Consider the following 19881-nt stretch of genomic DNA (forward strand, 5'->3'; position numbering starts at 1 on the left):
CCCCAGGCCACCCCTCAGAAGTTGGCCTGCGCAAGGATGGGCACGTGGTGAAGAATTTCATTGGAGAGACCGTCTGTCTCCTCCATCGCTAGCAGAGGCTTCTGCTTCCTGGCTCCGCATTTTGAGTGCCTCTACCCACCTCTTCTTCCCTTCACCTCTCCGTGTTCTGGAGTGAAGGCAGTGCCCTGTGAAGACCTAACAGATGGGTGCAGATCGCTCTATAAAGAAGTTAGACAAAACAGCCTATGGAAGAGAAAGAAGAAAACGACCCAAGTGTCAGGAGCAGTCATAGGTTAAACAAACGGTGCCACACCCATTCGGCAAGGAGCATTTCAGCCAGTGAAGACCACGCTGGAGGCAAGCGAGCACCAGAAGCTGTTCCTGATGTGCCCGTAGGAGAAAAACAGCAGAGTCAGGTAAACTGCAGGATCGAGCATGTGGTCGTGTTTGCTCCTGTTTTTCAATGTGAGAAGAACAAACCACGTCAGAAACATCCGAGACTGGACTAGCGGCTGCACCTGAGTGCTGAAGGCATTGCCTGCTTCTCACTTCCTACTTGGGCCTACATCCGCCAGTATCTTGCAGTCTACAGTGAAGCACTTGAATACAGTGAAGACCTGAAGAAATTCTTCTTGAAGCCAAATCTTGGTCTGGTACTTAGGGATAGGACCTCAGCTACAATACTGAACATGTCAGTGTCTGGGTTCCCTTATCTGTAGAGTGGAGAAATAATGAGTTGAGGCTCTCAGGATCACTGTGAGGATCGATCAAGTCAACTTGGAAGAGCGCTCATGAAAGCCTGGCCGGTATAGCAGACACTGTGCTAGTACCCCTGATTATTAAAATAATCACATTTCTTGCAGAAAGAAAGAAAGAAAGAAAGAAAGAAAGAAAGAAAGAAAGAAAGAAAGAAAGAAAGAAAGAAAGAAAGAAAGAAAGAGAATAAAAACATGGGACCATGGGACCTCAGGCCAGCTGTCAGATCTGAGCCACACTGGTGTCTCATGGTGTGAGTGTCCTCAATAGTGAAATGAGTGAATTAGACAGATGACCCGAAAAACCTGTCTTCCCTCTGATGGCACAATCCAACAGGGCTGCTTTTGGTGGGCTCTGGGTAGAGCACAGAGGTGAGGGGGGACATTTCAAAGCTGTAGCCAGGGCTGGAGGAGGAGTGATGGGACCCCCGAGACAGATCAGCGCCCAGCCAGCTTGCATGCTGGGAACAGGGGGAGGATAGATTGCTGAGGCGAGTACACTTGGGTGATTAAGCGATTGCCTTCTCTGTTTCCCCAAGCCAGATTCCAGCTCAGAGAACCTTGGGGACTATTTTAAAGAAAAGCTATTCCTTTGTTTTTAATTGTAATTAAGTAGATATTTTATAATTTTTAAATGGTGCAGGTTGCACATCCCTTCCAGGATGCTCTGGACACCCTTCGCCAGAGGGAGAGAAAGGAGGCTGGAGAGGGCCGCTGTGTGTGATTCTGAGACTAGGAAAGGACACTTAGCAATCATGATAGAACAGAGACATTAGGACATTTTAGCATTTTATTAAACATGCCAGATCTTTCACAGATGCAGACAAAACCAAAGTTTATTCATGCTAAGACTGCATCCATCCCTCTCTCCACACTTTGACAAAATGTTTAAGTTAGTTTCTCATTTTATTTGTCTATTGAGTTCCCTAAGTTAGGGAAATTAGTATTGTGTGTGTGGTTTGATTTAATTAGCAATTGGGGAAATCGGCCTGGCATGTTCCATGGAAGCTTGGGGAAATTGTCAATTAGCATTGTGTTAATTGGTGTCTGCCGTCCTTGCTTTTTAGTTTTTAACCCCTTTTACCTTGTTCCCTCTTTCAGTGTATAAAATCTGGCTGTTTATTATTCTTTAAATAAAGGATTAATTGCCTGAATTCCTGCCTCTGTTCCGTGTCCTTTCTCTCCCCCAACAGATGGGAGCTGGGCAGGCCCATAGAGGTAGCCTTGTTTCTTTCAGGTCCTTGTCCTGCCGAGCACAGGAGGAAGGGCGTGCTGCACGGCCCTGTCCCAGCAGAAGCTGTTGTTCTCTGTGTCCCGTGGACCCTCTGTGTCACATGCCACAAATGCTGCCTTGCTCTCAGGAGACCCACACTGCCTGTTTTCTGGAGTCTGAGGGTGACGCATAGTGGTTGAACAGCTAGCTCACTTTTCTGACCAGTGTTCTTTTTAGAGAAGGACAAGAGCCTCACCAAAGCTAGTTAGCATACATCCACAGAGGGCATCTGACAGTCAGGCTTCGAATTTTACGGCCCCTTCAAAGACAGGTTTACAATGAACCAAGGTTAAACCCTACTTGTAAGGCTCAAGTAAGACACAGCCCATCCTATTCAACACCGAGTTCCTAATACTGGGATTGTTGTGTTTTTTTAGCCCATGGGTCTGTAGTGTTGGAATGAACTGGGAACCTTGTGAAAATCCAAAGCCTCGAGCTCCTGTGGAATTTACGAGTTCACTGTGATTACATTCAAAACCTCCCCGATTCACACGGCATTAAGTGTGAGCCCCCCTGGCCTAGCATGTTGGTTGGCCCGTGTTACTGCTAAAGTGATTGGCTGTATGCTAGAATCTGCTGACTGTTTTCCTCAGCCATGGAAGATTTGCCTAAGCGTTTAGCTGTCCAAATCAAGGATTCATTCCCCAGACTCCTTTGCAGCTAGATTTTGGTCATGAGACCAAATATTCACCAATCAAATGAAAGTAAAAGTTTCAAATGGCAACTTCTAGTTGTCTTCTCCTTAAATGAAAACCCATTCACACTGATTCTACCCATCTTGCTGCTCAGATGTGACAGCTGGAGCCCCTCTGGGGGCAGGAGGATGTCAAGATGGACAGGTAGAACTATGGAGACTAGACCCTGGGCAATTTGATGGGTTAGAGTCTCCTACTGTTCCCATACTGAATCCCCTAAATAAACCCTAAACTTTATTCAGGTTGTGGTTTTTTTGTTGCTACTGTTGTTTGTTTGCTTGCTTTTGTTATTTTGTGTTGGTTAGAGTTGGGTTTTTTTGAGCTGGGAGTGGCATGTCCTGTCATTCATGAGTAAACTGCCCCTGACTAATACAAAAGCCACTTCCCACCTTGTCCACGCAGCAGTTTTTCCAAAGCCAAGAAGAGGCTACAAAGGAAACAGCCTATGAAGTACAGAACAAGAACAGGTAGGCAGAGAGTCCCTAACAAGCATCAGCTCAACAAAGCACTTACCATGAACAGATGAACCAGCCATACCACCATGGTAGCAAGCATGTGGTCACCAGATATGTTCATGCACGGGCCACAGAGGCTCTTGTGCTTGCTTGGAAGAGGACATAGCTGTCTTGGTGTGCTGACGCCTCCCATGTTTCCCTCCTGTCTTCAGCAGAACATCTACAGGCAAAATTGATGGAGCTTAAGTCTTGAATAGGTCTCCCTCCTTGACCGAAGTTTCCAATTCTCCCCCAGCTTCTCTTTCTGTTCCATTTCTGCAACCACTGCGTCAAGTTCCATGCAGGTCTGCCTAGCCTGCCCCCTTCCCTGGGCAGGGGTCTGCAAATGGCGCTTCACAGATGCCTAAGCAGCTTTGCTTAGAGCCTGCAAAGGGAAGCCCTGGAGCCAGAGCCTTGGCGACAGAGAGAAAAAAGCTCTTTGCTCGGACATCACAGTCCACTCCGGCACTTGTCATGGCTGTGGTGGGATGGAGCAATTTCCCTGCTCTAGCCTTCTAGGAGCACCTACAATGTAGAGTCTTCTCGGCAGCCCCAGCATCAGGCCAGGCTCCGGCACAGGCTGAGTGCAGGGAGAGTCATGCTTCCTTAACTGAGGTTACGGCCTCTTCCTCCTCCTGCTCCTTCACAGTTCCCCACTTTCTTCCCATTGCTCCTGGGGTCTTTCTTACCTCTGGAGCCAATCCCCCATACAGCCTCCCTGCTAAGTAAAATATCTCCCTGGCCCTGTTTTCCTGACTGGACTCAAAATGATGCAATTACCAGCCCTCCAGAGTGTCTCCTATCCTGAGGCCATCCCAGTACATGCCAAGGGAAGCCTCATATAAAATCAATACCCGCCCCCAGCAGCGCCTCTGCTGGCCCCTCCTGCTCTGCCCCACGCTGCCATCCATCAGGCACAAAGCTGTAGGGTCTTCAACACCCTACAGTCACGTCTGATGAGCCTGTGCTCTGAGACAGACCCATGGCTTAAATTTCTCACCAGTACATCAGCTCCCCAGGCTAGCTGTCATGTAGCTGGTCTCATTGAAAGGAGAATAAGGGTCCCATTTTTTAGGAGTTGGCTTAGACCAGCAAAACTCCATTTCCACATGATATTTATCAACAAGAATGTCCTCGAACACTTTCCTACTGCCTGGTCCCATAGCAGATTTAAATACTACATCATCCATATATAAACAATCAAATGGAACCCTCCTGTTTGATAAGGAGGGCAGGAAAATTTTCTGCTACAGGCTTTCTTCAAGGATATCCCTGGAAAAAAACTGGGACTCTGGGGAGGATGGGTCAGTTCTGGAAGACGCTGATGGACATGGGGTTCACTGGGACCTTGTCATGGATATTTAAAAAGTGCTTAAACATTATAGATTTGGCTTAGAATACAGCCAACACTTATGGTGGAGAATCAGGGTGTATTGCTCAAGTCTTCTCTAGTACTTGGGTCGGCTTCAAGAGACTCTGCATTCTGTCTCCGTCTAGTGGGACGGCAGATAACTGCCTGCTCTTAGGTCCCTAGAACACCCATCTTTTGCTGGGTGAGTTCAGAACAGAACTCTGTTCTGAACTCACCCAGCAAAAGTAGAATATGGTGCGTGGCCTTGTACTCTCAATGCTCAGCTCAGTGGAGGCAGATCTAGCCCTAGAGCTTACCAGCCAAGCTTACTTGGTGAGCTCCAGGCCAGAAAGGAATTTTGTCTCAAAATAAAGGTGGATGATACCTGGGACCTGATATCTCAAATTGTCCTTAGGCTTCTATATATATACACACACATGCATGCATGCATACATAAACACATACAGACACACATACACACACGCACACATGCACACACATGCATTAGCACATTCACGAAGGAGAGGAGAGACCCACAGTTTCAGCTGAATGATGTACACTCAACTACTAGATTCATGTAATATCATGGGAAAATTGACCACTGTTTATGCAAACATAATACTCAGAAAACTGCTCCTTCTGCTGCTACTCATGTCCCTAACACCACGGCAGCCAAAATGTCATCTGGACCCTGAGCAACTCTGACTGAGAATTCCTTCTTCTGTTACAACTACTGTTTGTGGAGAATGCAGTAAACATTGGGTCTGATGGGAAATGTGAGTGGAGGAGTAGCCAAGGTCAGACCATCAGTGTTCAATTAGCAAGTGGAAGTCTAGTGGCCAAGAGTATGAGCTCAACAGCGAAGAGCTCAGCGATCCTGGAGAAGCTGCCTAACACTTTTGTTCATCCTTGCTTTCCCTGTATCTTGGGGCTGGGGCTGGGGCTGGGGCTGGGGCTGCGGCTGCTGCTGCTGCTGCTGCTGCTGCTGCTGCTGCTGCTGCTGCCGCTGCTACTTAGGGTAGGACGGATCCACTCAGCTACCTATCCCACAGGTGTTAACTGCCTTTATATAGCCATAGTTCAAAAAGAACTATGAGTGAAAGGGACTGACTGGAAGATGGTGACACACTGCACCCTCAGGACAGGCGCGGTCTATGGCATCAAGGCGAGGGTCCCAGCCAGGTGGCTGCGGCTGTGACCCAGACCGCAGACAAGGCTGAGAACTAAGAACCGCAACAGTGAAATCAGGTAACCCACGGGCTCATCAAAATTCACATGAGAACATGCTGAAATAAGTGACAAATGAAAGGGAGAACAGGGACATCTAGTTTTTATAGTCCAATTCCAATTAATAAACGTGAAAGAAAAGACAGAAGTAGAAAAAAAAATCATTATACAAAATTACAGACTAGCAGTCATGACAGATAAGAATGCTGAACTGACTGCTACAGTATTTGAGTAGTCTCAAAATATCTCCCTACAAGATGGCTATTAGTTACAAAAGGAAAAATAATAACTAACCTGGTAGTCACTGTCTTAACCAAGTGATCAAGGAAAGCATCATGGGTAGGAAGACATCTTGACACAAACACCTCTCAACCAGACTCCCCAAGAATTTTTCTTCTGTGTGAGTTTTGAAAAAAAAAAAAAAAAAAATGCAGAACAACAATCTAATTATAATAAAACATTGGACAGATCCAAATCAGGGGATATTTTTATATGATAATTGGCCACTTCTTCACGGAAGTGTCAAAGTCATGAATAACAAACTGAAAAATTGTCCCTGATTTCTCAAGACAAAGAAGCTGTGACAAGTACATGCAAAGTGGGATCCCAGATTAGACCCGAAACCAGAAAGGTTTGTTTGTGGGCTAGTGTGAAATTCAAACAGGTTTCATGCTGAGTTTGTGTCAATTTGTGGGTTTCTGCGCTTGCACTGTCTATTATCTAACATGCGACCTTAGAGGAATCTGCTGATGGGCACCAGGGAACCCTGCACGATTTTCAGAACTTCTGTAAGTCTAAACTCATTTCAGAATAGAAAGTTGAAGATAAGTGCCTTCATCTGACCTCCAACACCATCCGTGGTGGATGTTTACTGTGCCCGTGTGTGAACTGTAGTCATACATGAAATGTGCCCATGTGCGGTCTGAGCTGATGCTGGACCAATGTCATCCCACCAGACACAGGCCTGCTTCCCCTGTCGGTGACCCGGCAGCTCTCTCCCACCCTGTTCCACCATGACCTCACTTTGTATTAATTCTGTGTGCATCTTCTTCAGCCAGTAGAAGGAGGACAGCGTATAGGGCAGTCTTTCACCCTGCACATCTTCAACTCAACCCCGATTATATGAATCATATATCATTTGTGTTCAGTTTGTTTGCTACTTTATGCAAAGAAATTCTGCTGCACGGCCGTCTCCTGGTAGTAAAGTATGGTTCTATTCAGGAACAACCAGTGGTGCCTTATTCGTACAACACGCTCACTTCAGAGAACCAAGCAAAATAATCATAAATAGCCAAGTTGTTAAGAGCGAAGAAGAGAAATTCAAGAACATTGAAGATCTTTGTTCTCGTTCTCCCCTGACCTCAAATAAAATTAGTGATCATGATGCTACAGTAATTGTTTAAAAAGAAAAGAAAAGAAGAGAAGAGAAGAGAAGAGAAGAGAAGAGAAGAGAAGAGAAAAGAAAAGAAAAGAAAAGAAAAGAAAAGAAAAGAAAAGAAAAGAAGGAAATAGAGAGAATTTGCTTCCCAAGGTCACATTTGGCAAAGGCTGGAGACATTTTTAACTGCCATTGTTTGGGGAGGGGAGGATGTCTCTGTTCCCATGTAGTAAGCAGAGGCCCAGCTGCTGCTGAACATCCTACCAGACACAGGTCTCCTTCCCACATCAGTTACCCAGCAAGAATGTCATCACACCCAAGAAACTGGTTATGTTCTTACTTGTGAAAGTAACTGAGAAGGATGCATGGCCCTCAGACCAGAACAATGCACAGTGAGGATGAAAACATGAGGTAGGAGGGCTAGTCAATTTTCCGACTTCAAAGGAAAGGTTCCAGGTGTGTGAAGAGAAGCAGGGAGGCCCAGCTCATCACCTCTAATGCTCTGTCTGCCAAGGATGAAAGAGATCCGCTTTGATTGAAGAGTTTCACTGGCCAGTGTTGGGGAGACATAATTCTGTGACCACGCTTAAAATCCATCTCAAGAAATGGCCATGGGCCAGGGTTCATGCCTTCATCCCTAGCTAGGCATAGCATCCACATTTTCCACTTTGTTTCAACACTAGCCCACTGACATCCCTTAGTGACGTAATGTCTGTCATCCCTGAGACTACCTATGGCTTATACTGTTACCGCGACTATTGGACAGGCAGAGAGGAAGACAAAGGGTAATTGGAAATTCTGGGGCTGTGGGGTGAGCAGGAGTGGAGCATTGGTGACTTGGTCAAGGGCAGGGAAGAAAGTGGCAGGTACAGGTACTCGTTAGGGTTCCCCAGAAGAACAGAGCCAGTGGAGGCAAAACGAACGGTCGGCAGGCCGAACGGTCCCACTGTGGCTGCCTGCAGATTGCTCCGGAACCAATCCGGAAGCTAGAAACACCAGACCAAGAGGGATTAAGGAGGCAGCTCCCGTCAGAGACCGAAGGCTTGAAATGCCCAGGAGCTGCTCGTTCAAGGACACAACCAAAGGCTCAAGGGTCAGCAGTGAAAAGCGAACCCACTCCCAGTGCCACAGTGTTCCTTCCGCCCTCTCCCTCCCATCTGGGTCCCGTCTGTTGGACGGCATGGCCCACACCGAGGCAGGGCTGACAGCCCCACACAAGTCCACTGAGCCGCAAGGCGATCTTGCGCGAGGACACCCTTGCCGACATAGTCCGAAGTGCACTTTTCTTACCAGTTTTCTAGGTGTCCCTCTGACTGGCCAAGTTGACCACCAATATTAAGCACGACACAGCCTGTGCCTGGAAGGATGGAGCCTGCCCATGTAAGACAGAGATCAACACAGAAAACAACTGCATGCATCAGGGCCTTCCTGGGATAAAAGAACAGACACACACGGAGCGCTCCGGCTTCGTGTGGGCCACGGGATTATAGTGAGGCAGCCGGCACGCAATCACCACCCTTCAAGAACACATAGTGGGGACTGTCTCCTGCCAGAAAAAAAATCATCTCTGTTGCTGCTCTGTTTGACATGATGAATAATGGGGATTGGTTTACAACAAAACTGCCAACAATGGCGACACTTGGCTTGGAAGCCCAAGGTGCCGAATATGCAAGACTAAAGTACTGAGGCCTGGGCAGGGCAATTCAGTGTGTACTTTGAGCCCTGCCCTTCAAGGGTTCCAGTCCTCCCAGCACAGCCATGCTGCCCCCAGCAACCTCTAAAGGAATGAAACAAAGCCATGTATACCGGCTGGCTCTCTGCCAATTGACAGCAGCCACTCAGAGGCCTACTTTTCTGCAAGGCAAGAAGGCAGCTGGTTCTGTGGCCTGGGTTTTTAATAGGATACCAAGGGACAGGCCAGGTCCTAATCTACTGTTCAACATGAGTCCTTCGTAGGTAGTATAGGATTTGCTTTCCTTACTTGGCGCCCACCTGGAAGAGTTGATGCATGTAATGCGTATAGCACAAAAAAAAAAAAAAAAAAAAATGACCCAAGCCGCCCTGGGGGATGTGTCTATGCTGAGTCTCTCTTGTAGAGATGCCTGGCTGGAGCCTCTGCTCCGGGGGAGGGGCTAGGATGACAGCCTTAGTCTTTGTCTTCGCGCACACCTTGACCCTGACTTTGAGGATACAGAGAGGAACATCCACTGCCACCCTCAGATGTTACAGAAACTCAGAAAGTGCTGATAAATCTATTTTTATTTATTTCCAATTTATACTCTGCCACATTCCAGAAAGGATGTAAAGCAGTAGAGATAAATCTATGTAACCTCCAGAGACAGGAGCCAGGCAGGGCACAGCCTTCTCCACGTCTGCCAAGGTCAGACCACCCCAGCCCTGCTGATCGGCAGATACGAGGAGGGTGGGAGGGAACGTGGGCACCATCACCCCACACCTCCCCGTGCCTGGCTGTTTCCCAGTGTCCTGACACCCTGCCTACTGCTCCCATCTTTCCTGTGCCATACCACAGCCATGCTGGCCCTAGATGCTCTTGTAGGGCTGTGGAAACGAAGAATATCAAGGGGTGAGCTTCCATCCCATAGACACCTCCAAAAGAAAAGAAGTGTACAGATGAAACCAAATCAGTGGCATCTTTGCCGTGCTGGGAGGAGTAGGCAGCCTGTTTCTTCATGAAAAAGCCAGAACCTGTCAGTGCTGGAAGAAGGCGTGGCTGAGTTAGTGCTCTGTGAGACATACCCAAAGTCCTTCACTGCTCCCAGGAGCACCTGCCGCCAGAAGTCCAGGGTGGCCCAGGTAGGCTGGTCCTGCTTCCTGTCTACTCACGATCCCCAGGATTTGGGGACCTCCCTCTCCTGAAGTCTAGCCTAGTCTTGTATCTCAGGCCTCCCCGAATGCCAGTGTCATCAACCACCTCAGCATCTCTTCTCACAGGCACTTGATCCCTGCTGACGTTCACTTCTTATGGATGTTGACTAGAGCTTAGCTCCCTGAGGACAGACTGCTGGGCCACCGTGCAGGAACAAAAGAAAGATGTAAACTTGGGCTGGTGGAGATTCTGTTGCCTCTTTTAGACTGAATCACCCATGTACTAAGCCAGTTCTCAAACTTCAGAGCTCAAGAGCAAGTCTTGACTCAAAGACGTGGCTCACACCGGGATCCTGGGGTCTGCTTTTAACAAGCATGCTAGGATGTTTTGATGCATGGTATGCTCTGCATGTGATACACTGAACTAGGTCTGAACCTGACATCTTGGCTACCTAGAAAGGGCCCTGGCTTGTGTTTTTAGTACCAAAGCAAGGCTTTGTTCTCCTATGAGGTCAGTGACCCTACACTTGTAAAAAACCTGGATGGACTTCAGACTCCCCATCAAGGAAATAAGATATGGGAACAGGATTCCTGAAAACTGATGGTACCCAAAAGAGGCTAGCCTTTATTGAGCATCTGTAGACTAGCAACTCATGCACACAGATGCTCAATATATGCTAACCGCTTTTTGGTCCTTGCAATGTCCATGTGCAACTGGTAGTCTGCCTTTCATAGAAGAAGAGAACAATAACCGGCTTCTCCTGGTTCACACTTTTAGGAAAGAGGGGCCTGGGACTTGAAACTACACCATTGGACCTTAAAGACCTAGCATATGATCACCACATTCCAGTCCCAAGGCGTGAATGCCATTCTAATTTTTTTCAATTCCAAGCTCTAGTCAGCACCCCTGAAGCTGCCCTTGGATCACCCTGTAGACCAAATTAAAAGGAAGTCTCACTACACAGGATCAAAATTAGCCTCAAACCCACACGTGGGAGGGGTACCCATTACTCATGAGAAGCTGGGGAGGATTTCAAAGGACAGAAGCAGGCATTAGAAGTGCCAAGGCCTTCCTCTTGCCAAAAGCTCCCAGTGGGGGCAGACAAGACTTCAGAGAGGCAAAAGAACAGGCTGGGAAAATGTCCATAAGGCCAGACTTGCCAAGCCCAGCTTGTCAGGGCAACAGGCCACTGTGGACCTCTGCCGTGTCTTTCAAAGTTCAGAAAGCACTGATTACGTCTCACATCACACGGTGGACAGCCAGAGTTGCCTAGGGATTCCCAGGGTGCCTGCTCCCCTTAAAGGGAGAAAGCACAGGAAAGCCTTGAGGGCCAAGGTCACTCTAGAGTGGTGAAGAGGGGCAGAGAGAGCTGAGCCTGCACCAGCCTGGAGGCGTGCACCAGCTAAGCCCTGGCAGAATCTTGGAAAAGGGGAAGATGCAAGGGGACTGAAGACAAAAGCCCTATGGGTCCTTCCACACCCCAGCTGGCTTAACCGAATCACAGCTGGCATTTGACCTCTGCTCACATAATTTGTGAGGAACACAAATGCCTGTCCTGCCCATCACCGCCACTCCGCAATCACATCTGCCTATGAAGACCAGGTTCGTCGGGTACACCTCCTCCTTGTCCATGAAGCCTCTCCATCTGCCTCTCCAGTGTGGAGCCACAGCCCCTACCTTACTCTTCATCCTCTGCCTTGGGACTCCGCCTACATGTTGGGCTAGGAAAGGACCCAGCTTGCTGCTAAGGAGTGGCTTCTGCGGCTGCCTGACTTAAGATGCCCGCAGTGCCCTTTACCAACTGGGAGAGCTTGAACAAGACCCTAACTTTTCCTAGGTACAATTTCCTCCCCCTTAGTTTGGGGGTGGTAACTGTCTCAACCTTACTGTGTGGCTGTGGGAACCAAAGGACACACGTGAGATGACCAGGAACAAGTAAATGTCAAGGTCCCCTATTTACCTTTCCAAATGGACAGATACTTTAGCATTTGCCCAAGCATTTTCCTATCCCCCAATCATAACAATAGCATCATGCATTCTCTATGGGGAGTTAAATCCTGGGCTCAGCTCATGGCTTCCTGAACTACCCTTCATGAGTCGGCAGGCTGCCTGTCCTTTGCACCTGTTACCCAAACAGATGCCAGTGTGAGTCTCCCTGTGTGAAGCATGTCTGTGCTCATCCCTCCACATAAGGCTTCTCAGGCACCCTGGCAAGCAGGAGGACAGAGCTCCCAAAGAACAGCATCATGAATATGGGCTGCCTAGATAGGAGGACAGCCCGCAAAGGAGCCCTCGCCCTCTGCCTGATTCCAGACCTCCACGCCAGCAAAGAGACCTTGGTGAATTTCTTCCTCTGTCCATAAAATTTGTTCATATACTATTACAGAAATCCTTTCCTGTAAACCTCCACGGACAAATCTTGCCAATTTTTCCCAGTTCCCATCAAGGGCTGAATGCTTGCAGCCTAGAAGACAGCCCCAACAGAGCCAGACCACAGCAGGAAAGTGGCACAGCCTTAGCAGGGCAACCAGTGGTCAGCGCAGAGAAGAGCTCAGGAGAACACAAACGCTGGCCAGGAAAAGTGCAAGGAAGTCAGCTGTGTTTCTTCCCATATTTTGTCCCCAGGAGCCATTATCATAACACAAATGATGGTCAAGGTAAGCTAAAGCTAAAAATGTGTTGAGAATATTCAAAATGGAAGGCAAACCGTGCTACGAGAGAAACCCACCTGTCCCACAGGCCAGGAGAGCAAACTCCTCCAGGAAACTCACCCCGTACCCCACCACCTTACCCAAAGAAAGGAAAAGCTGAGAGAATGTGCCCTGATTTATTTAGAAATGTAAGAGCGCTGTGTGAACTGGAAGAGAGAGGGCTTTGTTTCAGACCAAATTTAACAGTGGCTACTCCTCCCACCTCTCCTTCACATGAACATTCTGAGTCTTTGCCCACTTCAGAGTGATCGTGAGAACCGAGAGGATCCAGGTGAAGAATTCAGCACGTTATTTGGTCTACAGCAGGCTGGTGACAAATGTTAGCTCCTGGTGCTCCTGGTTTTGTTTCCTCTGTTCTGACTCTTACAAAATTAGCCATGGGTTCAATCAAATGGTCTGCTCTTCCGGTTGAAAATTGTATTTCAATATCTAAATATCCCACTTGTCTCATGGCATACAGGGCTTAATCAGACACACCTGGCATGCTCTGGGCACATCTGATAGACGACTCTGCCCTGGCAGCCTGCCACCTTGGAATCCTGGGCAGGAGAGAAGCTGAGTGCACAGTTAGGAAGGAGCATGGCAAGCTAGAACAAAAAAGGGGTGGCACGCAAGACAATGGAACTTGTCCCGAAGACACTTAAAAGGCAAATAAATAAATACTAATAAAAGGGAATAATTACCAACCTTTAAAGGCCTCCCACGCCCTGTGACAAAACCTCAAAGGCTGGGACAGTGGGTCAGCTCTCAGAACTTTGGGAGACCTGCAGAAGCTGTGGGGTCCCTGCTCCCCTTATTCCTGAAACCCTGACCGAGTTAGGCCAACCCCCATAACCACAAGATTTTTGCAGTGTGTGCCTGAAAAGACAAGTACCCCAGCCTCATGGGGGAATTTCTCTCACCATTTAATAAGGAACCCAAGACTATTCTAGCCGAGAAGCATTTCTTAATTTCCCATGCAATCTGAAGCATTATCCAAGGGTTATTTTTGTTTTGTTTTACTCAGAAGTGGGGTTGCCGGAGCATTCCTCTTGGACATGTTCAGATTGGAATTAATTAGAATTCCTGTACAGTTTTCTTCAGTTATAATTATAGCTTAATTTGATTGCTTAATAGCTCTGGTTTTCGTAATGTTTAGCACCTGTTGTAAATTGCGCGAGATAAATCACCTTCTACCTTCCACCGTGTTTATGCCTAACTTTTGCCTTTTCTCTTTCAGCTGGTGGGCTCACGACAAGCTTTGCTCATCCCTGCCCTTTCCACTAAAGAACTCTTCTGCAAGGCTATTTAACCAGAGAAGTGACTTTTACTTAAATGCCTCCTTAAGACTGTTAGATTGTTTTTTAAGGGGAAAAACTGAGAAGAAAAAAGGGAGGAGTATCTCAGACGCTGTAAACTCGGAGGACTGACCTCTGGTATTATGTAGACTTTCACTTAAGGGTCACCTTTTTGATGCACTGGGTGTACAAGGTGGTTTTTTCCCCCTCTTCCTTTTCATTCTGGGATTATTAGACAGCCATGGAAGCCCTGCATCATTAATTGATTTCTCCCATGCATTGTGCTATGATACAATTTTTCAAGGCTGTGCATAATTGTGTTCTCTGTGCCAGCGTTCTGTGTTCTGTCCTTGTCATATTGTCATTGAAGGCTGCTTCCACCCTCTGTAATTGGAGATGTTCTACTTTTGGGCAAAGGTGTGGGGGCAGCTCAGGGGAACAGCGCTGACATTTACTTCATCAATTTATTTTTATTGTTCCTACATTTATTGCAGCTATAACAGCCCTTTAATAGTTATATGTCCTCCCTGTAGGGTATTCTGGTATTTGAAATTTTTTTAACTCATTTGTTCTCATAGATAACAGTAAAGTGCATTTCAGGATAACCTTTAGGTTTCAATCTCCTTTCTTCTTTGGGCTCTGAGGCGGTCTTCGCTTTAAACTTTTACTGCATCACCAGTGTAAAGGCCAGAGCGCCAAGTTCATTCTACCACTGTAGTAACCACAAATTAGTGGTCCTGAAAATTTCAGGGAGGTTCTTCCTAAACGAAAAGTGCAGCTATTACTGTTAATTCAAAACTGGCCATCCTCTGAGGGGTGGGCACTAACGGAAGGAGGGTGGGGAGGGGAGGAAAAGGGGCCTCACGTCACAGTCCTGGTCAAGTAAGGTGTGCAATTAAATCTTTATGACTGATGAGCACTAGGCTGGACTCCCAAGTCTCTGCCCTTCAAGGTGAGAGGCGGAGGACAAGGGGAGACGTGCTGGAGGGCTCCCGGGCTGTCTTCTGTCTAGAGAGTCGCTGCTTTAGACCTGGCCTTATCTCACTTTCAAAGGCTGTCCGAGTATTGTCCTAGAAGCAAAGTCTTATTTGAACGCCTAGTTTGTTGAGTTTTTACACTTTGTCAACCCTAAAGAAAAACAAATACCAATTTTGTCCACTTTGGTACAGCTCATCTTCAGGAGAGAATCATGAGTGTGGGAAAACAATAGCTCTGGGCTGATGGCAAGCCATTCCCTGGGACTTTCTCTTTTTAAATAAGGGTGCCCTCTGCATGGTACCACACGTGCCCAGATGAATGTTCATCTGGCTTTCTCTCCCCAACATCCCTCCACAATTATTCTCACACCTTCTCTTCCTCACAGTGCCCAGGCACTACCAGAGAGCATCGCCTGTATCTCTCCAGGGAGGACCAAACACCTTGTTCACTATCGAAAGCACCAAACAGCAGTTCGGCTGCCCTCCTCAGGTGGACACCAGCCTACAGCAGCGCTCTGTGTCAGCCCCGCCTTAACACCGTCCATAAGAAAGCAGGTGTTTTCAAGCAAATAAACTCCTCCGTTATTATACTGGGAGATGAAAGTAAGCCACCCCCAGGCAGCAGTCCACAGGTTGGATGGTCAAAGATGGGTCTCCACACCTCAGCCTCCTGACCTCCCCCACATCCCCATGCCTGGCTCTCTTACAACAGCGACAAGGAAACTCTAGAGCACAAAGCTTCTGGGGCGAGAGATGACTGCACCCCAGTGCCTTCTGCAACAGGCTCTGCTAAGCATAAGCCTCCTTCTCCCACTACTTATCTCACTGATGCCCCTTTCTATCCCTTTGGAAGCTCCCACTGCCAGGGGCAGCTCTTTGGAAGACTGTCTTTCCTGTGGTATTAGTAAAGCTATTAGAGGTTCTGAGGGAGAAAGGGGAGTGAAGAAAAAAAAATGATTCTGGAGCAAGAGGAGAAAAGTATCCCCGCTCACCTCCCTGCAGGTCAGGAAACCACTCTGGGTCCTTCCTCCCACAGGACTATACAAAGGCCTCCAGGAATTATTCTGGCAAGCTTCTGGTGACAGCGGGCTGTTGGAAGGCTAAGGTGGGACCTCTTGAGTTATTCTTATTATTAGGGTGCACTACAAGTCTCAGAAAGTCACGACCATTGGAAGGCTCGTGAAAATGCTTTAGTTTCCCCATCACAGAGCTGGTACAAAACTCAAGTGTTACTTATTCATGTTCCAGACTCCTTCCCGCCCCTTTGAAGACTTCCAGAGGAAAGTCAGGATGAGTTAATTCCACAGCCTGGGCCCTGGGGACCTTACAGAGCATTCCCATTGCCCTGGCAGGGTCAGAGGGGACTGCGTTTTCAGTGTCTCCACCAGAAGTGAAGAGTCATTCTTCACTGGTTATTGCTGAGCTGTGGAGGGAACTTAGAGACAACAAGAGGCCACAAGCTTCACTCTGCACAGGGCACTTCTCAAGGACAGAAGTCAGGGCTACAGGTTCTAAGTGACGAAAGTGCTAACACCTTGCTTTCAGGCAAGTAGTAGCAGCTCCATTCTTCAAGGCAAGATATGGGCTCCGATTAGCATGAAGTGAGTTGACAGCCATAGCATTCTGACGCAGAGGAAGCCCTTCCAGAAGAAAATGCTGTCTTTGAACTCAGCCAGCCCTGATGGTCTAGCCCGGCATCTTGTAGGAGCAGACAGAAGTCTACAGGAAGACGGCAGGGGATGCAGGGAGCACACCGTGCAGGATGCCCTTAGATAGAAAAAAGAGAAGGGGCGTGGCCAGGCACACGAGCAGCTACATCAATGGCTCAGCAAGTCACGGCACTGGCTGCTCTTCAGAGGATCCCGATGCAATTCCCAGCACCACATGGTGGCTCAGAACCACCTGTAACTCCAATTCGAGGGGATCTGACACCCTCTTCTGGCCTCCACAGGTACTGCATACAAACATTACATCAAAACAACTCTTTTTTTAAAGCTTCAAGATAATTTTCTTGTGTCTTGTCTATTTGCATGCTTTCTCTTTGAAATATCTAATCATGTGCTTTGCCTGTTTTTATTAGCATATTTATATCTATGTTTATATATTAGTATATTTATATCTAGAATATGGAAATTCTAGATTTTATACTACTAATCAGTTTCTCCTATAGTGGGCATAGTTTTGTGTCATGCTTAAAATGTCTGTTCTCCTGAAAATATTATTTACACTTTAGTGTAGTTATACTTTATGGTTTACTTTTTATTCTGATGCTTTGAAATCCAGAGTTATTAAATTTTCTAAATGACTTGATAGACAAAGTAACACTATTTACCAAATAATAATATAGCAGCTCCTCACCGACTTCCCATGACATCTTTCCAGTGAGAGGATGTCCTGTGCTTATCTCACTGTGCTTCTTGACTTTACATCTTGCTCCACTGATTATTTTTTTTTTAATCTTTTCCTTGGGCCAGTACTATACTGCTTCAGTTACAATAGTTTTATATACACCTGCTCTGGTAAAGTACTGCTGTTTAAATTTTTTAATTTAGAGGCTAGAGTCATGATTCAGCAGTTTGGTTCTTAGCACTGACACGGTACCTCACAACCATCTGTAATTCTAGGTCCAGGGGACCCAACACCCTCTTCTGAATTAGTTAGGCACCAGCCCACATGTGGTATGCAGACATAAATGCAAGTAAAATACGCATATAATAATAAATTAAAAATTTAAAATACAATTTATTAAAAGCATGAAATTTTCAGGACATTATTCTACATCAAGAGCTCTTCCTCAAATTATAGTCACTCAAAGAGTTTGTCCCTTAGAAAACAAAGCAGAAAGTGAAATTTGTCAACAACAAGAAAACTATTTAATAAGGTTTACCCTGCTGAGCTAATAGGATGGCTTGGTGGGTTAAGGCATTTGCTACCAAGCCTGGCTGAGTCCAGGACCCACACAGATGAAAGAGAGCACAGCTCCTTGCAAGATGCTTCTACCTAGATAGATAGATAGATAGATAGATAGATAGATGGATAGATAGACAGATAGATAATTTAAAAATTTAAAGATCCACCACAGTGACACCCAAGAGAATGAACTGCAAACAATAAGGCAGAGATTTTACTTAAAGAATTGCTTAGGCGACAAAGTACCAGAGCACCGTGGGTCCTAGCGAGCAGAAAAGCCTCTCAGAAATAAGGACTGGTCACAGGGACTCTCAATGGCCGGGAGCAGGAAGGGTCCGTTTACCCTGGAGATTAACTGACTTTTTGCTGACAGCCAAAACTAGCCATGACTGAGTGCTTACTGTTTACCTAGTCCCACTTTAACGTGTTCCGTGCATGAAACTCGAAGTTACCCAGCACCGCTTAGACCGGGTGCGGCTGTGCATGCCTGTGAGCCTGGCTTCCGTGAGGTGCACATCAAAACGCACCGCGGTGGTGGTTGGGCTGTCCTCTGATGACACAACATGAGGAGTTCAAGGCCAGCATGGGACATCTAAGATGTCCTTTGCCACCTGGCCAGAGCACAGCTTATTCCCTTCAGCACTTGGGGCTCCTTTCCCACAGGGGAAGCCAACAGCTCTGGCTCCTGTACGCTGTCTGAGCCTCCAGCGTAGTCTGGTCACCGGCATGACCCCTGCTCACCTGGGACCAGTGTGACCTTTCTCTAACCTCATCCCAAGCTGACAGCTAGTGTTGCGCTCGCCCAGACAGCCTCCTTCGGTCAAGAGTCTCCCACCCTGCCTCACAAACAGACAAGGGAGGAAGAGACTGCCCTACCGCGTCAGGTGGCCCCAGAGGGGCGGGCTTTAGGAGTGAGGCGATGGAAGGAACAAATGCCAGCTGAAAGTACTTCTGCCTTTAAGAAAGAAGCAGAGCTGTGGCCTCCTGCCGTCTAGTGCCAGGAACTGCCAGAACAAAAGGCCCTCTGGCAGGCAGGGTCAGGAGAGCACAAAGCCCCATTGTTAGGCTACACCGGCAGTTTCCCAACTTTGCTTTTTAAGCCATGCAGCCATTTGTGAGCCCAGAGCCGGGTGCTCCATGTCTGGAAGGGATTTCAGGTGGAGCCCATCACCAGGAAGGAAACAGTGGTTCTGGGAGTCCTCGGAGGCAGACAAGCCACTGAGAAAACAGTGTGAAATGTCACTTTCCCCATCTGCGGCTTTGTCCCCCGCAGAGGCCTCTGGAACCACCACTAGAGTCTCTTCCCTGCACCTTCCACCTCCTCTCCCTGCTCCCTCCAAGCCGTAATTGATGAGGCCTGGCCTGCCCTGGCTCCTGGCTGGCTCCCTTCCCTGAGCGTCACCTTCTCTCAGATGCTCCCCGGCCTGTTGCAGTCCCATCTTGGGGCACAGGGTCAATAATCTCTGCCTCTTCATGCACCAGCTCTCCCTCACCAGAGGGAACGGAGAGGAGGAGAGGGGCACAGGAAATGGAAAACCTGACCCCAGCTGGTCGTTTTTCCCAGGAACAGCAGAGAAAGTTGGTCCAAGAGCAGGGCTTCAGCCCACTCAACTTCCTGGTGGCCCCAGCATTTCCTACCAATCCATGAACTTAGCTAAAGTTGGGGCAGATTTATGCTGGGTATTATTCTAAACTTTCAGCCCCAAAGGGACTAAAAAGCACCATAAAGTAAAGGTTTTATCACATGGGAATCACATGTTCTTTAAGAATAAGATTGCATTCAAGTTCAAAACACACAAATCTCCATAAACTCAGGGGCCCAAGTGGGCTGGCCAGCCCTGTACCCTTTTAGACCTGTCCAGACAGCTAGATTCCCATCCCAGCTGCCTCCTCTCCTGGGCTCATGGCTAAGCACATCCCACTGAAACTCTCAGATGCCTCCCTCCCTCTAGAGCTAACAGCCCAGTGGATGGATGTGATTCCAAGGCCTGGCCTGACAGACTGAT

The 19881-nt window shown here is 47.6% G+C and overlaps 1 long non-coding RNA gene across 2 annotated transcripts in view; it reads right to left on the minus strand.

The window, feature by feature from the left end:
• Positions 1-644: 644 nt before the first annotated feature.
• The window catches only part of LOC132646767 (uncharacterized), a 127987-nt gene continuing 108750 nt past the window's right edge, over positions 645-19881 (minus strand). The window contains exons 1-3 of one of the 2 annotated variants that reach the window (XR_009585012.1): positions 18752-18870; positions 3237-3398; positions 645-713 (exon numbers count right to left, since the gene is read on the minus strand). This is a non-coding gene — a long non-coding RNA (uncharacterized LOC132646767). Of the gene's footprint in view, positions 714-3236; positions 3399-18751; positions 18871-19881 lie in introns of those variants that run through there. The other variant, XR_009585011.1, reaches the window with a different exon arrangement.

This window comes from Meriones unguiculatus, chromosome 12 (genome assembly GCF_030254825.1).
Source record: "Meriones unguiculatus strain TT.TT164.6M chromosome 12, Bangor_MerUng_6.1, whole genome shotgun sequence".
In the NCBI taxonomy this organism is placed as follows: Eukaryota; Metazoa; Chordata; class Mammalia; order Rodentia; family Muridae; genus Meriones; species Meriones unguiculatus.